Genomic DNA, 17,269 nt, shown 5'->3' on the forward strand with positions numbered 1-17,269 from the left:
GACCCCTTGACCTCAGGTTAGGAACCTCTTCTCAATACCATAGCAAATGATTATAATTTGAAATTCCTAATATGTGTTCCTGCTTGAACTTCCCTCTCCTTTTCGGAGAGGGGTGGGCTTCCCCATATATACTTTATTTAAAAATCCTGACCCAAATCCCCTATGATTACCCTTCCCTAGCTGTATCTTTTCCCACCTGGAATCAGGTCTCTTGTGGGTAGATGGTTCCAAAGGTCTGGTAATGCCTCATTTATCCAGCTGCCCCAGGGAGGGAGGTGTTCTCCATTCATGAATCCACTAGATAACCTAGATTAAATTCTTTAAAACATTGAAACTTTTAAAACATCAATACACTTCCTGTGGAAATCTTTCTAACATGTGTTCCTTTCCTACCTTCTCAAATAGAGAACTGTGAATGTAACTTAATCTTCTTAGTACCCACAGTGGGCATAGTGTCACATAATGGAGGACTTCTATACTTGGAAGTAGGGGACCTCAATTCAAATCCTGACTCTAATTACTAACTCTGTGATCTGAGGCAAGGTCATTTCCCAATTCAGACCTGTTTCCTCATGTGGAAAATGAGAAGATTGGACTGGATTACCTTAAGGTCATTTCTAACATTCTGTATATATTAAATGACCTTGGGACATTTGGCTTTTTTGAGGTCCTGTCTCTTTTTATAGTTTTTCCTTGTTTTCAGTTACTGTTGGGTCTTCCTCTAGCAGTGCCTCCCTACTCCCTTCCCCCTTATTCCCTGATTCTAATTTGAGGTGGCTGGGAAACCAGACAACCAAGATAAACCAAGTTTGTATTAGGAATCAAGATGATGTAACAAAGATAGGGCAACTGGAGCTTTGCCTCAGGGATAAGAATTTAGAGGGTGTTTGCTGTCCAGAAAAAAATAGAAACAATAAGTAGCACCTAGATAGCAAATATAATTAGTTAAAATAGAAAGCTATTAGATGGCCAGTCTGGAGTAGACTCAGACTTGGCCCAGACTTGGTCCCCCAAGGCATTGGCCTCTATCCTGACTCTAAGAAAGGTATAGTTCTTGCTGCTTGCCCATCCCCAGCCTGGTTTGTGGTATTGTCCCTGCCCTCATAATGGATATGATTTGTGAGACTTTCCTAGGAATAAAATCTATGGATTTCATGACCTTTGTTTTGTCTCACCTCTATGCCTGGAAGAGCCAGGTTCAAGTCTCACCTTTGATACATACTGACTGGACAGTCACCAAGCCCTGCAAAGCAGTCCTGGCTCTAGGGTATCCTTTGACTGCTGAAGGCAGATCTCTAAGACTTTAAGTTGCAAAGAGGGTACTGACATGCATCTCAGAGGGGGTTTCCTTATCTTGAAGGTCTCTTTATCAATGAAATCATAGGACGGATCCCAGTTTCAGTCCTAGAGGCTCTTTTTAAAAGCTAAATTCTGGTTGTATTCTAGGAGGCAATAATAATGATGATAATGGCAATAAATAGCATTTATACAGCACATTAAGATTTACTTTACAAGTATTATTTCATTTTATCCTCACAACAAACCTGAGAGGTAGAGGCTGTTATTTTCCCCGTTCCAGTATAGGTTGCTAGAGGGGTGAGACCTGGAAAAGAGGGTACTTACTGTATGGAACTGCATGTCCAGGAAGCCAGCCTGGGCTCTTCAAGCTCCCCCCACCCCGGGCAGATTTCTACTAGAGGCCTGGGCCGCTACCATAAAGCAATGGTTAGTGGAGGACAGTTCCCACTGGGTACAGCTTTACCTGTCCAGTTCCTAGGATGATGGACTCCCTTCCAAGCATGGGCTCTAGTCCCCAACTAGGTCCAACTGATAACCACTCTGATATGTCAGATTAGAAGAATCAAAGGATCACAGATTTTCAGGTGGAAAGGATCTTGGAGGTCATCCTGGTCCCACCCTCTCATTTTATTGGTGAGGAAACTGAGGCTTAATCATAGGAATCAGGATTTGAACCCAGGTCCTCTGACTGCAAACACAGCACGTTTTCCATAGCAGAGGGAATTGCTTCAAGGTCAGTTGGGTGTTAAAAGACTAAATGGTATCCCTTCATCTCTTTCTTCATTGGCCTGACCTCCCTGGGACTCCCCCATGTGAAAGCATAGCTGGGCTCAAGCAGGTAGATCAAATGAAGTAGAAACAGCAGGTCTGAGACAGGAAGAATCATAATAACCAACCTTTGGGAAATCTTTTCTTTTAAGGTTTGCAAAGCACTGCACCATCATCTCATTTGATGCACCCACCCACCCCCCAGCCTGAGAGGTGGGTGCTGCAGCTATCTTTCCCACTTTACAGATGAGGAAACTGAGGCTAGAAGAGGTTGTGTAAATTCTCCAGGGTCACATACCTAGTGAGAGAGATGGGATTTGAATGTGGGTCTTCCTGACTGCAGGTCCACACTGGCAGAGAAGAGGGGAAGGGGCTTCAGAGACCGAGACCTTACTCCTCACAACAGAGCAGGGGGATGGGGGGTGGAAGATCAGCTGGGCCCCCAGTAAGCCTGTTAATTACCGGTAAGGGCAGGAGATATTAATGAGGCCCCCCAGGGAGATCTTTCCGGAAGCCTCAGTACATTGATCTCATCTAATCTCTACGTGGAGCAGGAGGGGGCTCTAAATCCTACTTAGCTCTAATTTCCTTCCATTCCCTGGCAGGGAGGCCCTGAGGGCAGGGCTTAAATCAAGCAGGATCTCAGATCCCCAGCCTTTTTAGCTGGGGGCCCTTTGGAGAAGGAGCTGGGAAATGAACCCTCACCTTGCAGGAGGAACATGTAAAACAGTATCTTTTTGATTAGCTCTAAAAACCCACAGTGGGTGGGGGGAGGGGGAGGGAAAGGATAGCAGGGTCACTGAGGACCAGCTTTGTCTGAGGGAGGCAGCGATGTGAAGTGCCGGGATTTGGAGTCAGAAGACCCGGATGTGAATCTCCTCTAGGCCACTTACTGCGCATATGACCTCCACTTTCTCTCTGGGCCTCAGTTTCCTTTTCTATGAAAAAATAAAGGGCCTGGACTAGATGAGTCGGTTCAACCAAGTTCAAATCTTGGCTCTTATTACCTATGTGACTTTGGGCTTGTCTCCTTTCTTTCTTGGGGCCTCAGTTTCTTTTTTTTTTTCTTTGTAAAATGTAAGGTTAGACAAGGTGACCAGTGAGGTCCTTTCTAACTTTAAATCAATTATCCTCTGATGCCCAGGAGATGGGAACTAGTGGGGGGCGGGTTGCCCTCCTCTATACCCTAGCTGTAAGGAGGGCTGTATTCTCCTATCTCCCTCTCTGGACTCTGAAATAACTATTGGAATAGGTGGGTTTCTTTTTTTCCTCTCCATACTATTAGTAAATGCTCCCTTTTAAAATTCTACCTAGGCTTCAGGGCCAGACCCTGTCCCAGTGGCTTTTAGCAAGTGCGGGAGGATTTGGGAAGTAGTGGAAATCCATGCTTGCTACTGACAGCAAGGACTACTTTTTCTTCTTTCCTTAAGGAAAGAGGGTGAGGTGGGGAGTAAAGAATCCCCCTCTTCTCCAGGAGATCAAGGTGAATACTCTGCAGACCGAGTTTCCTTGGCATCCAGGGTCCCTGGCTTACACTCATTATGAGGTAATTAATCTGGCTCCTTGGAGGATGCCAGGGCATTAATTGGAGCTGTGAGCAATTTTCGGGCCCTCCGGCAAAGTGAAAGGCTGAGGGCTGCAGGCTGTTCAGGTGGGCTCCTGGGAGCCTGGGGAGGCCGGAGCTCCTTTCCCATCTTTGAAGTGAGCATGGGGTTCAGGTGATGGTGGTGGTGAAAGGAAGGCATTTTGGGATAAGAGGCTGAGGGGTAAGTAGGCTGCTCCCTTAACCCCTGGTAGAAAGGATCTGGGGTTCTGGGAGGGAGCCCAGACTAGGAGCTGCCTGGGATCCGTTCACAGCTCTGCCCCTCACTCAGAGCTGGAGAGGCAAGGTGGTATATGAAAAAGACTGGCAGAGGTCGCCAGTGCTTGAGAGGGAGGGTAGAGAACATGGCATTTTCCATAGAATTAACGGGAGCATAGCATCCAGAGCGACAGAAGTAAGAGACCTGCTGATCTCCTCCCAGATCAGACCACACCTAGAATATTGTGCTCGGTTCTTAGTGCTACATTTCAGGATACACGTGAACAAATTGCAGGATATCCAGAGGGTGTCCAGAATGCTGAGAAGATTGTAGATCACACCATATTATTCACAGGGTCTCTCCCTTTAGAATGTAAGCTCCTTGAGGTCAGGGACTGTTTTTGCCTTTCTTTCTATCCCCATCACTTAGCACAGTGCCTGATGCATATATCATGGGTGATTAATAAATGCTTAGTTTATTACTTTTAATCAATTACTTTAATTATTAATTAATTAAAAACGAATACATGATGCTAGACTGACTGAGTAAAGGAATTGGAAATGTTTAGCCCGGAGAAGAGAAGACTTGGGAAGAGGGCACAGTTGACATGTGAAGGGCTGTCCGGGGGGGAACAGATTAGATTTGTTCTGCCTGGTCCCAGTATGCAGAAACAGGAGCCGGGAATGGGAATTACAGAGAGGCAGGTTTTAGCTTGATCTAAGGAGACACTCACCAATATTTAGAGTTCTCCAATAGTGGAATGGCTGCCATTTAAGGGAGCGAGTTCCCCAGTGAGAGAGGTCTTCAAGCAGACACTGAATGAGTGTCGTTTGAGTACGTCCTCAGATGGCTTCTGAGGTACTTTCTAACTCTGAGACTCTCCATCTCTTCCCCTAGAATGAGAACCCAGCTCTTTACAGTTTACCGCTATCTTCCTCCAGCTTTCTCAGATGGATAGCAAGGCTCTGGGGAGATGGGATGGAATCTCACCCAGTGTCACTGATGGGGACAGCTGTATATTCTGCACTGGCCAGAGCAGTGTCTGTCTCTCTGCCAAAAAAGCTGGAATTAGAGATCTCTGTAACCATGCTTTCCCTAGGGATTGACTGAGGCTGCTGTGCCCAGGCTGGTACCCATGAGGTTTATCCATGGGCTCATTCATTCATTCAATCATTCTACCCGTGCCTACGACAGGCAGAAATCTTTGCCGGGACAAATACAAAGTTGAGATTAGATCCAGTCCATGGCCTTGTAGCAGACTCAGACACAAACACAGATAAGTATAATACACAACAGCACCAGATAAGGGCCTTATTCGGGAGGAAGAAAACATCAGCACAGAACTGCCTAGTTGGAAAGGACCCTCCAAGGGTAGCTAGTCCGAGGCAGACGTGAAAGACAACCTACTGTGACATACCCACCAAGCGGTCCCCCAGCTTCTGCCTGGAGATCTCTGACGAGGAAGATGCCCACCCCCGGCAGCACTTTGCTCTCTGAGGCAGCTCCAATTGTGCAGAAGTTTGGGGGGCTTGTTTGTTTTTTTGTATTTTTTTTCCCTGACATCAAGCCTAAATTTGCTTCCTTGCAACTTCCACCCGCTGCTCCTGAATCTTCCCTCAAGGGCTAAAAAACCAAGTCTAATTCTCTTCCAGAAGAAAGCCCTTCAAATATGTGAACATAGCTATCATCGTGTCCCCTCTGAGCCTTTTCTGTTTCGGGCTGAACAACCCCTGTTCCTAGAACTGATTCTCATATGACTTGAGCTTAAGGCCTGTCACCATCCTGGCTGCCCTCATTTGGATGCTCTCCAGTTTACCTCTGATGCCCGGAGCTGAACATAATATTCAGGATAAAGTCTGATGAAGGCAAAGTCCGTTGGGCTTATCACATCCTCATTCCTGGAAGCCATGCTTCTCTTAATGCAGTTCAAGACCACATTAGCTTTTTTTTTTTTTTGGCTGCCACATCACATTAATAACTCATATTGAGCTTGCGGTCCACTAAAACCCCAAGATCTTTTTCAGACAAACTGCTCTCTAACTGTGCCTCCTCCATCCTCTCCCATGAAGTTAAATTTTGGAACCTAAGTGTGAGTCTTTATGATTCTCCCAATTGGTTTCCATCTTATTAGTCTCAGCCCAGTGCTTTTAGCCTGTCACTGGATCTTGACTCCATTATCAAGCATATTAACTATCCCTCCTTGCTGTTTTTGCAAACTGCAAATGTATTGAGCACTATGCCTTTATTCAAGTCATTGATAAAAAGGTTAAACAGCATAGACCAAGCTCAGATTCCTGAGGCGCTCTACTGGAGACAGGCCAAGTTGACATTGAACCATTAACGACTTCTTTTTGAGTCTGGCTGTTCAACCTCTTTTGACGCCATCAAATTGCATTAGCCTGTCTTTTTTATAAAAATAATATAGGATGCTTTATCAAATGTCCAGTGAGGCCCAAAGGAGATAGGGAGGGGGAAAGATAAGAGGACGCTTTCTGGAGTTGGTAAATCAGACTTTATTGGAGGGATAGGTGCACAGTTGAAGGGGGATTGGGAGGGCGTTATAGGAACAAAGGAATGGAGGGTGGCAAGTTGAGTGGGTTGGTTCTCTGTGTGTGTGTGTGTGTGTGTGTGTGTGTGTGTGTGTGTGTGTGTGTGTTGGTGATGTGTATTCAGGAGCAGGTGAGCCCTAGACTGGCATTCATTACTGGAGATAGACACGTAGATAGATGTACTTGGAGAGCAGCTGTGCACCCCTGTATGTGTCTTGGGTTCTGAGTAGTGGCTCAGAACCGATCTTCCAGGAGTAGCTTCCCATCCAGGGGATTGGGAAACTCACCTCTCTCTGGACCTTTACCAGCAGCCCTCCCTAGACCCCCTTCCCCTCTAATGAGAATCATAGTCATATTACTTCCAATCCCGCTCCAATAACCTGCAGAAGAGCTGAGCTGTCCTCTTGCACCTAAATTAGGTCATTGCTCTTCCGGATTAAGGACACAGCTGCCTGGGGGAGTTTGGAGAATCCTGAATATGCATGAGCCATGGGAAGGGGTGGTGGTGGAGCTGTCTTTTCTTTTTGAGTTTTACAGTCAGAGAAAGGGGATCCCTTTGTACTGAGAGGCAGCCTATGGTAAGCAAGCTTTGAATCTGACCCTCACTTTTCACACTTACTGTGTGACCTTGAGAAACTCAATTCACCTCTCTGAGCCTCATTTCCCTCACTGTCAAATGGGATCCATAGTACTTATTTAACAGGGCTGTTGTGAGGAAAGAGCTGAGTAAACTTTAAGGCTCCATAGAAATGGAAGTTATTGTTATTATTATTTTTATTACCTTCCTTCCCTCCTAAGAGAGTGACTACCTCTTTACTCTAAGCAGATGGGGAGAAAAGATGGAACAGCTAGACTAAATTACGTTTGGACTTATGGGAGAGGGTAGGAGGAAAGAATGAGTTTCTTATAACCCACAGCTCATCTAATTCTCTTCTTCTTCTTACTCCCCATTCTCTTGATCCCAGGAGACCTTCCTAGACTTGTCTCAGCAAGTTCTTAAGGTAGGGAGAACACTGATTCCCACAGCTTCAAGCTCCCTCCTAGAATAAGGCGTTAGGTTTTCCAACCCTAGATTTTTGCCTCTTCAGGGGAAAGGAGTACGAAAGGCAGAGCATTGGAATGATGATGATGATGATGATGATGATGATGATGATGATGATGATAATAATAATAATAATAATAATAATAATAATAATAATAATTTATACAGCAGTTTAAGGTTTGCAAAACTCTTTAACATATGTTATCTTATTTGATACCCACAACAAACTTGGGAGGTTATTCTGTTATCCTTCTGTTATGGATAGGGAAATTGAAAATAAGAAAGGTCAAATGCCTTGCTGAGAGTTACAGAGAACCTACTGTGAAGCAGAATTGGAACTCAGGTCTTCCCAATTCTAAGGCAAGCACTCTGTCTGCCTTGTTACCTAGCTGTGTAATTTTTTGAACCATTAGACTGTATTCTTGAGTGCAGGGACTGTCTTTTGCCTCTTTTTGTATCCCCAGTAGTTAGCATAGTGCCTGATACATGGTGGGTGCTTAATAAATGTTTATTGATTAATTGACTGATTAAATTCCTGGGTTCTGGAATCAGCTATAGGATCCATGGATTTAGAGAAAGAAGGGAACTTGCATTTCATGGAGTCCAATGTCTTCATTTTCCAGAAGAGGAAAAACTGAGACCCTAAGAGGCAAGGTAACTCACTGAAAGTCACTAAATGAATGTGTCCATCACTGTCCTGTTTTAAATACAAATTCAAGACCAAGACAGTCCCTGCCCTCAAGAAGCTTACATTCTAACAGAGTATATGGAGAGACCACATATGTTGGGAAGTAGGCATCAGCCAGGGGTATTTTATTTTTGGAAGTCTCAGGGGTGGTGAGCGGAGACCCAAAGGGGCTGCTTGCCATGCCCTGTCCAGTAGTAAGGGCAGTCATAATTTAATTATGGTTCTAGAACTGGAGAGGGGAAGAGGAGGAAACAGTAGGGTGAATGATAAGGTGGCTGGGGTGGAACGTGAAGCATCAGCTTGGGAGGGGGTGGGGGGCTGTTGTTCCAAAGCTGAGAAGGTTAAGCCCCACCCCCAACCCCCAAAGCATTGTCTCTGGTCCAGAGTTGGATAGAACTTTGGATGTGGATTTCAGAGAACTCTTTCATTCCCTTTATTAAGAAGCTAGGTCCTCTGAGGCAGGCATCTTCATATAATGCTACAGTCTGTGTGGTGTAATGGAGAGAAAACTGGATTTAAAGTCAGGAGATCTTAGAATTGTAGCAGAAATGGACTTTAGAGGTCATCCAGTCCAACTCCTCATTTTACAGATAAGGAAACTGAGGCCCAGAGAGATTAAGTGACTTGTTCAGGATAGTAAGGGATAGAACCAGGAATTGAACCCTGAATTTTTATTCCAAATGCTGTGCTCTGCCTACTGTTCTGTGAAGGTCAGAAGACTTGGGCTTAACTCCTAGCTCTGCTATTTAACTCTGTGATCTTTGACATGTTCTTTCCCATCTTTGGGAATATCTTCACCAGTTAAATGAGAGGTTGGACTAAATGACCACTTGATTTTTTTTCCAGCTTCATAGAGTATGGTTCATGGACAAGCCCCCTTTCCTCTGTGACTCAGTTTCTCCCTTGACTTCCCATGAAAGACAGGCATACAAATCCCTTTTGACTTGGAGACCCCCAGTGGACACCGGCTAGTCCAGGGCAGAAGGAAACGCTGCAAACCTCTGTATCTTCTGCCCTGTCCAGTTAACAAGACACTTATTCTACATTAAATACCAATTGGGCCAATTTTCCGCTGTAATTAAAACCTCTGCAGACATGTTTCCTGCTCATTGGTGATGAGTTTATTAACCTTCAGTCCCAATGGGAATAGAGGAGGAGGTGAGGGGGAAGGAGGAGATTTGCCTTGGGATTGCCAGGATGGATCCTTCCCCTTTGGTTTTAAAAGACCCTTCTAGGGCTGAGAGAGCAGAGGCCTTGCCAGGCCCCTCAGCCAGATGTCTGGCAGAACACTTACAAGTCTAAGGGCAGGGTGTCTAGGTCCTAGTCATCCTGATTAGGCCATTTCATTTGGGATCCTGGGTTTGTAGCTGAAAGGGACCTTCAATGTCATTTGATCTAAACACCTTATTTTACCGATTGATTAAGCAACTATGTGCCAAGTGCTGGTAATACAGGTATAAGCAGAAAGAAACACAGTCTCTGCCCTCAAGGAGCTTACATTCTAATGAGGGAAGACAACATATAAAATGAAGCTGAAAAGGTGGGGATGGAGAAGGGAGAAAAGGGAGGAAAGGAGGCAGGGTTTCATGTGGGGTCAGGGTAGAGAAAATCCAGTGCAGCTTGGAGAGGAATGAAGACATGGCTGGCCTGGATGTCCTCTTTAAAATGGAGGTTCTGGGGTTAGCTAGGTGTCGCAGTGGATGGAGCACCAGCCCTGGAGTCAGGAGGACCTGAGTTCAAATGTAGCCTCAGACCAGACACTTGACACTTACTAGCTATGTGACCTTGGGCAAGTCACTTAATCCCAATTGCCTCACCAAAAAAAAGGGCAAAACAAAAATAAAATGGAGGTTCTGGGAGGTACCAGCCAATCAGAGGAAGAGATTTCAGGGTCAGAGGGCACTTCCAGTGTAGGAAGTCCAGGGTGAAGAAGTTTCTATGGTGTGGTAGAGAAAATCTAGAGGAGGGCAGCCTAGGGAGAAATGAAGACTCTTTGGGTAAGTGACTTACTCCAGGTCACACAGGTGATAAGTAGTCTGGATTTGAACCTAGGTCTGGTGATTCCAGAGCCAATGGTCTTTCCGCTATCCTGGAAAACTCCATTTCTTCATCTCACTTTATCTTTTTAGGGAGCTTTTAGGGAAGGGAATGAGGGAAGAAGTATATATATTTCCCACTATATCTATATATCTATATATCACTATATTCTAGATACCGTACTAAGCACTTTACAAATATTATCTCATTTGATCTTCAGAAACAACCCTGGGAGATAGGTGTTATTAGTACACCTATATTACAGTTGTCTGAGGCTGGATTTGAACTCGGATCTTTCTGACTCTAGGCTCAGCGCTCTATACACTGTACCACCTAGCTGCCTCCAACGATATATACAAAGACACATAAATAGAAAATATGTGGAAAATAAATACAAAGTAATTTCAGCACTATGGGGAAGCAAATAGAAGTTGGAGGAATAAGAAACAGAATCTTGTAAGAAGTGAAACTGTTGCTAGGCTTTGAAAGGAGCTAGGATGCCAAGAAGCAGCTGGTGCTTGACTTAAAGGTCAGGAAAACGTGAGTTCAAATCCTGCCTCAAACACTTACTCACCTGGGGAAGACACTTGACCTCAGTTTCCTCATCTATAAAATGAGAGAGTTGGATTTGACCTCTAAATTCTTTACAATTCTCAATCTATTGGTCAAAGGGGAAGAGGGAGAGGCAGGCCAGGGTAAGGACTGCCTGAGTCAAAGGTACAAATATGGGGGAGGTAGAATGTTGAGTTAGGTATAGCAGTTTGGATGGAATGTAGGGTACCTAAGAGAGAGTAAAGTGAATTCAGGATGGAAAGGGAAATTGGGGCCAGATTGAGGAGGACTTTAAATGCCAAACAGAGGGGTTTTTGGTTTTGTTTTTTGTCTTAGAGGCAATAGGGAACCACTGAACCTTCTTGAGCTGGAGGACATTATGATCAGACATGTTGGTTGGCTTTAAGGGAATGAGTTTTTCAGCCTGGGCAAAGCTACCAGGATCTGTGTAGAGGATTTGGGATCTGCATGGAAGGACCGAAGGGGCCTGTTCAGCAGCCTATGCAGGCCAACCCCATCCTGAATCCTGATAGAATCATGATCTCCACCCCGCCCCCCATTTTGGCACTGAATCAAAACACTGAGATCACTGTATCTACAGACGACCTCTGCTTTGGAAAAAGGAACAAGAAAGGATGGGAAATAAATACCCACACCATCAAGCAGTTCAAAGGGAAGGGAAAGAATGGTAAGTGGGTACTCTTCTTTCTGAAGGCCTGCTAAGAGAGAATGCAACCATGGTGGAAGGGGCAGAGAGGTCAAAGGCAGCTTCTGCCTCCTGTCCCTTTTCCTGCAGGGGTTGTGGATGTGTGAAACCTGGGAGTGCAGAGGAGCCAATGAAGGGGGAAACTGCCCCTATCCCTGACTCTTTTTGTGGCCAATGCTGTTGTATTTGTCTGCAGAGAGGTGCAGAACAGGCAAATCCGTGTTTTGGAAAACATCGGTGTGTTGCTTCCGTGATTATAGTAAGACGACAGCAACAAAGCCTCACCAACCTCTCCATGAAGCTTCAGTAAATTACAGGCCTGGCCTATTGCATTAGTGTGGCTTTGGAAGGCGGCGCTATTTCCAAGACCACTGGTGGGTCTGCTCCCCTGAAATCCGGGAACACTCTCATCTCGTCTGGCAAGTGACTTGCTTACTAATCTAGGTGTGACCGAATTGTTTCCTAGGAAGGGAACCTGGCTCCTAGCCTGTGTCAGGGCTGCCGGAGATAGAGATCGAGACCCTGATAGGGGTGGTCCCGATCCTCCAGAGCAGATGGCACGTACCCAGGTGCTTTGGCTTGGGGCAATTTATAGAAGCAATCCCTGTGATTAAAAAATAATAAAAATACGAGCTAGCATTTAGAACATCAAGATTGGCAAAGTATTTTACATACTCTTTCATTTTATCCCGTAGCCAACATGAATCTTATTTTACAAATGAGGAGACCGGGTGGAGGAGTGATTTGCCCAGGGTCACAGAGCTAGGAGGTGGCCGACGCGGGGATACCAGACTAGGCTCAGCAAGGCTGATCAAGTCCATAGAATTTCAGGGTTGGTAGGGTTCTAGGCAGCAGCCAGCCAGTCCCAGTCAGTCCTGAGGAGGAATCCCTGTAATATCACACTGGACAGTGAGGCGTCCCCATCTCCTGAGTGAGCCCGTTCCCTATTGGGGGCAGGGGAAGCTCTGACTGTTAAGTTTTTTCTGACATAAAGCCTTTTCCACCCGTGTTCCCAGTTCTTCTCTCTGGGACTGGACTGAACGAGTCTAATCCTTTTTCCAGATGACGGCCCTTCAGATGCTTGAAGACAGCTATCATGTGCCCCCTGAGTTTTTTCTTCAGGCTAAACAGCTTCGGTTTCTTCAACTTAATTCTCATATGACATGGACTCAGAGCCCTTCACTGTCTGGTTGCCCTCCTCTGGACACTCTCCGGCTTATCAGTGTCCTTCCAAAATGGTGGTGCCCAGAATGAGCGCAATATAAGAAGAGAGGGGAGGGAGGGGAGAGGGAGGGGAGGGAGGGAGGAAAGGAAGGGGGAGAGAGGAGGAGAGGAGAGAGAAGGGAAGGGGAGGGAAGGAGGGGAGGGGAGGAAAGGAGAAGGGAGGGGAAAGGAGGGGACAGGAGAGGAGGGGAGGAGAGAAGAGGAGGGGAAGGAGGAAAGGAGGCAACAGGAGGGGAAGGGAGGGGAGGAGAGGAGAGGAGAGAGGGAAGAGGAAAGAGGAAAAAGAGAGGGAGACAGAGACAGAGTCATAGTAGATGAAGAGGAACAAAAGTTGTCTTGCCTTTATTGTGCTCAGAGAGCTGCTTGCTTCTGTCAACCCAAGAACATTTACTGGGGCAGCTAGGTGGCACAGCGGATAGAGCCACTGGCCCTAAAGTCAGGAGGACCTGGGTTCAAATCTGGCCTCAAACCAAACACTTGACACTTACTAGCTGAGTGACCCTGGGCAAGTCACTTAGCCCCAGTTGCTTTAAAAAAAAAAAGAAAGAAAATTTACTGATTGGCTTAGTGGAGAAAACAAGACCTAATTTCCCTAGCTCCTAATAATAACACTTCCACCAAAGTTCTTCTCTGATGCCTCATTTTGGCATGCAGGTGACTGACCCTGTACTCCTGAAGGCTCTCTCCAAGAGTGCAGACTCTAGCCGGTCCTACAGAAGGCTGCACCAGCTTCCAGAACAGGCCCAATGATGCACTGTAGAACCTGCCTCTCAAGGACCAGCCTAGTGCCATTCCAAGAACTTCATTGCCAGGCTGTTCGTAAAGAGAAGACTTTTTAGGCCAAAGAAGCAATTATCAAATTGTAGAGGAGCTGGGCTATGTATCAGGGGAAAAGGGTCTCCCCACTCATCCCATGAAATCACAGGTGCTTGACATACAATAATAACAATGCTTGCAGTGTTTTTTTTCAAAATTTTAAACATTTTTATTTAAAGTTTTGAGTTCCAAATTCTATCCCTCCATCGTTCCCCTCCCCCTCCCCTAAGACAGTAAGCAATCAGATATGGGCTACACGTGTGTAATTATGTAAAACATTTCCATATTAGACATTTTGTATAAGACTCGAATAAAAGAAAAAATGAAAGAGTGAAAAATAACGTGCTTCAGTCTATATTCAGTCAATATCAGTTCTTTCTCTGGAGGCAGATAGTATGCTTCATCATTAGTCCTTTGGGATTGTCTTAGATCATTGTATTGCTGAGAATAGCTAAGTCATTCACAGCTGATCATCTTACGATATTGCCGTTACTGTGTACAACATTCTCCTGGGTCTGTTCACTTCACTATGCATCAGTTCATGTAAGTCTTTCCAGGTTTTTCTGAAATCATCCTGCTTGTCGTTTCTTATAGCACAATAATATTCCGTTACAATCATATACCACAGCTTGTTTAGTCATTCCCCAATTGATGTTCATCCCTTTGGTTTCCAATTCTTACCCACCACAAAAAGAGCTGTTATAAATATTTTTGTACAAATAGTTCCTTTTCCCTTTTTTTGGGATGTCTTTGGGATATAGACCAAGCAGTGGTATTGCTGGATCAAAGGGTATGTACAGTTTTATAGCCCTTTGGACATAGTCCCAAATTGCTCTCCAAAATGGTTGGATCAGTTCACAACTCCACCAGCAGTGCATTAGTATCCCAGTTTTCCCTCATCCCCTCCAACATCCAGCATTTTCCTTTTTTGTCATATTAGTCAACCTTTACAGTGTTTTAAGGTTTGCACCTTCTTCCTGGCAATCTCAAGAGGTAGGTAGAACATGTGTTATTAGCCATCTTTTACAGATGAGCAAATAGAAGTTGAAGAGATTGAATGATTTACCTAAAGTCATATAGCTCTCAGATTTTGGAGCCAGTACTTAGGATGTTATCAGTCAAATCAACAAGCATGCATCTATGCTAGACACAGTGCTATGGGGATGCAAAGACAAAAATGGAAAAAAAAAATCCCTGCCCTAATGAGAGAAGACAATAAGTACATATGGAAATAAATACACATTACATACAAGGTAATTTGGTTGGGGGGGACGCTAATAGCTGGAGGAATCAGGAAATGTTTCATGAAGAAGGTAGAGTTTGAGCTAAATCTATAGGCAACAAGGGATTCTAAGAAGTGGAGGTGAAGAGGGAGGGCATACCAGGCGTGGGGGACCACCAGTACAAAAGAAGGCACAGAGATGGGAAATGGAATGTGGTAAACCAGGAAAAAGGCCATTCTGTCCAGAACACAGAATATGTGACATTTGGTGAGGGTAGGGCAAAGGGGTAGTAATGTAACAATGCTGGAAAGGTAGCTCTGGACCAGGCAGGAAGGGTTTTGAAAACCAAACAGAGGAGGGTATATTTGATCCCCAAGGACCAAATCATAGAATGATAAAATCTCTTAGGGAACAGTGAACAAAGACATGGAGGTGAGAACTCACATCCTGTTTGAGGAAAAGAATACAGCTTAACTGGAACTTAAAGTGAGTGAAGGAGATAAGGCTTCAGAGGTAAGCTGGCAGCAAATTAAGAATGCCTGGTAAAGCAGTTGGTATGTTATGCAGTTGGGGCAATTTACTGTCAGAACATTTTAGACAGCACCTTCTGGTGGTGGTTTGAAGAACTGGTTGGATGTGAGTGAGGAGGGAGAGAGTGGGAGCTCTTCTTTGCCTACAGGAATAATCACTGCAGCTGACATGACTTTAAATACATCACTTAATATCCTCCTTCCATCTACCTGGTGTGGTTGATTCAGATATTGCTTTCCCCATTTTTCTTTCTTGATTCCCATTTTTCAGAAGAGGAGAGCAAAGCTCAGAGAAGTGGTTTGCCCATCAGACAATGAGTGTCAGAGGTAGGATTGAACCTGTTTTCCTGGTTCTGATATCTATCTACTTCATCCTGCTGCCCAGGCTGGGGGAGGAGGGTTAGGGCGATGCTTACCTATCTAGCCAATGGAGCTGGGCAAAAGTGCTCTACTATCATCCCCATGTCTCCCCTTGTATAATCCCTTACTTCCTTCAAGTCTCAACTAAAGCTATCTTCTGAACACAGCCTTCCCTGGTTCCCTGGTTACTAGTGTCCTTGTTCCCCAAACTACCTTGTGTTATTTATACTGCATTTACTTGTATACTGCATTTACTTGTGGTGTTTTAACCATGAAACAGAGTGTAAGTACCTTGAGGGCAGGGGCTATTTTTTTGCATCCCCATCACCTCACACCTGGGGAACTCCCACAGAAATATCCAAAGAAGAAGGGCCTTGTCTCTGGCTTCAGAGATTGAATTGGGTACCTCCTCACTGCACCCCCTCCAGTCACAATGTCCTGAATCTTTCTGTTCTTTCAGTCTTCTGCTCATCTCCCTCCTTGCTCCTCTTCCTGGGGTCTTAGGAAGCCACGACATGGATTTTTGTTTTGTTTTGTTTTTTAATGTTAATATGTGGTTTGGTTTTTTTTTTTTTAAAGATTCATTAATTTATTTATTTTTAGTTTTCAACATTCACTTCCACAAGATTTTGAGTTCCAAATTTTCTCCCCATCTCATCCCTCTCCCAACCCCAAGACAGCGTGCATTCTGAATACCCCTTCCCTTCCATCTGCCCTCCCTTCTATCCCTCCCCCTTCTCTTATCCCCTTCCTCTTCTATTTTCCTATAGGGCAAGATAGATTTCTATACCCCACTGCCTATATATCTTATTTCCCAGTTGCATGTGAAAACAATTTTTTTAACATTTGTTTTTAAAATTTTGGGTTCCAAATTTTCTCCCTTCCTTTCTCCCCACCCACCCTCATTGAGAAGGCAAGCAACTCAATACAGGTTATACTTATGTAGTCATGCAAAACACTTCCATAGTAGCATGATGTGAGTTTTTCAGCACCTTAAGGACTGAGCACTTCTGAGTTAGTTCTGCAGGACCCAAGACTGCTGTATAATGTCCCTCTGGCCAGCCCTGTAGGCCAGGAAGCATCAAGCTAAGGGGTTCCCTGCACCACAATGCATTGGATAGAGTTCTGGACTTCGAGTCAGGAAGACTTAGATTCAAAGCCCATCTTAGATATTCATTAGCTTTACAACTGAGAATGTTCCCTACCTCTCTGGACCTCAGTTTCCTCATATATAAAATGAGTATATTAGTAATACCTATCTCCCAGGTTTGTTGTGAGGACCAAACGAGACAATAAATGTAAAGCACTTTGCAAACCTTGAAGCTCCATATAAATGCTAGCTGTTATTATTATTGCCACATTGTTGACATTAAAAAGATCCACCATGCCTGTGCTTTGTAGGATTTTTAACACAAATGAGTGCTCTATTTTGTCAAAGGCTTTTTCTGCATCTATTGAGATAATCATGTAGTTCGGATGTTTTCATTTTTAAAAATAATGAATTCTATTGATTCTTTCCCTAATGTTGATGATGATGATTATTACTATCTAGGGCAACCTCACTCATGGCAAGTGGCCTCTCTGGGACCATGACCTCCCATTATTATACCTCTACTACCCTCTGGCCAAGATGGAGGTATTCTACTCTCCCTCATTTTCAGTCCTTTTTACCT

This window comes from Phascolarctos cinereus, unplaced genomic scaffold (assembly GCF_003287225.1).
Source record: "Phascolarctos cinereus isolate Bilbo 61053 unplaced genomic scaffold, phaCin_HiC Scaffold_4;HRSCAF=312, whole genome shotgun sequence".
In the NCBI taxonomy this organism is placed as follows: Eukaryota; Metazoa; Chordata; class Mammalia; order Diprotodontia; family Phascolarctidae; genus Phascolarctos; species Phascolarctos cinereus.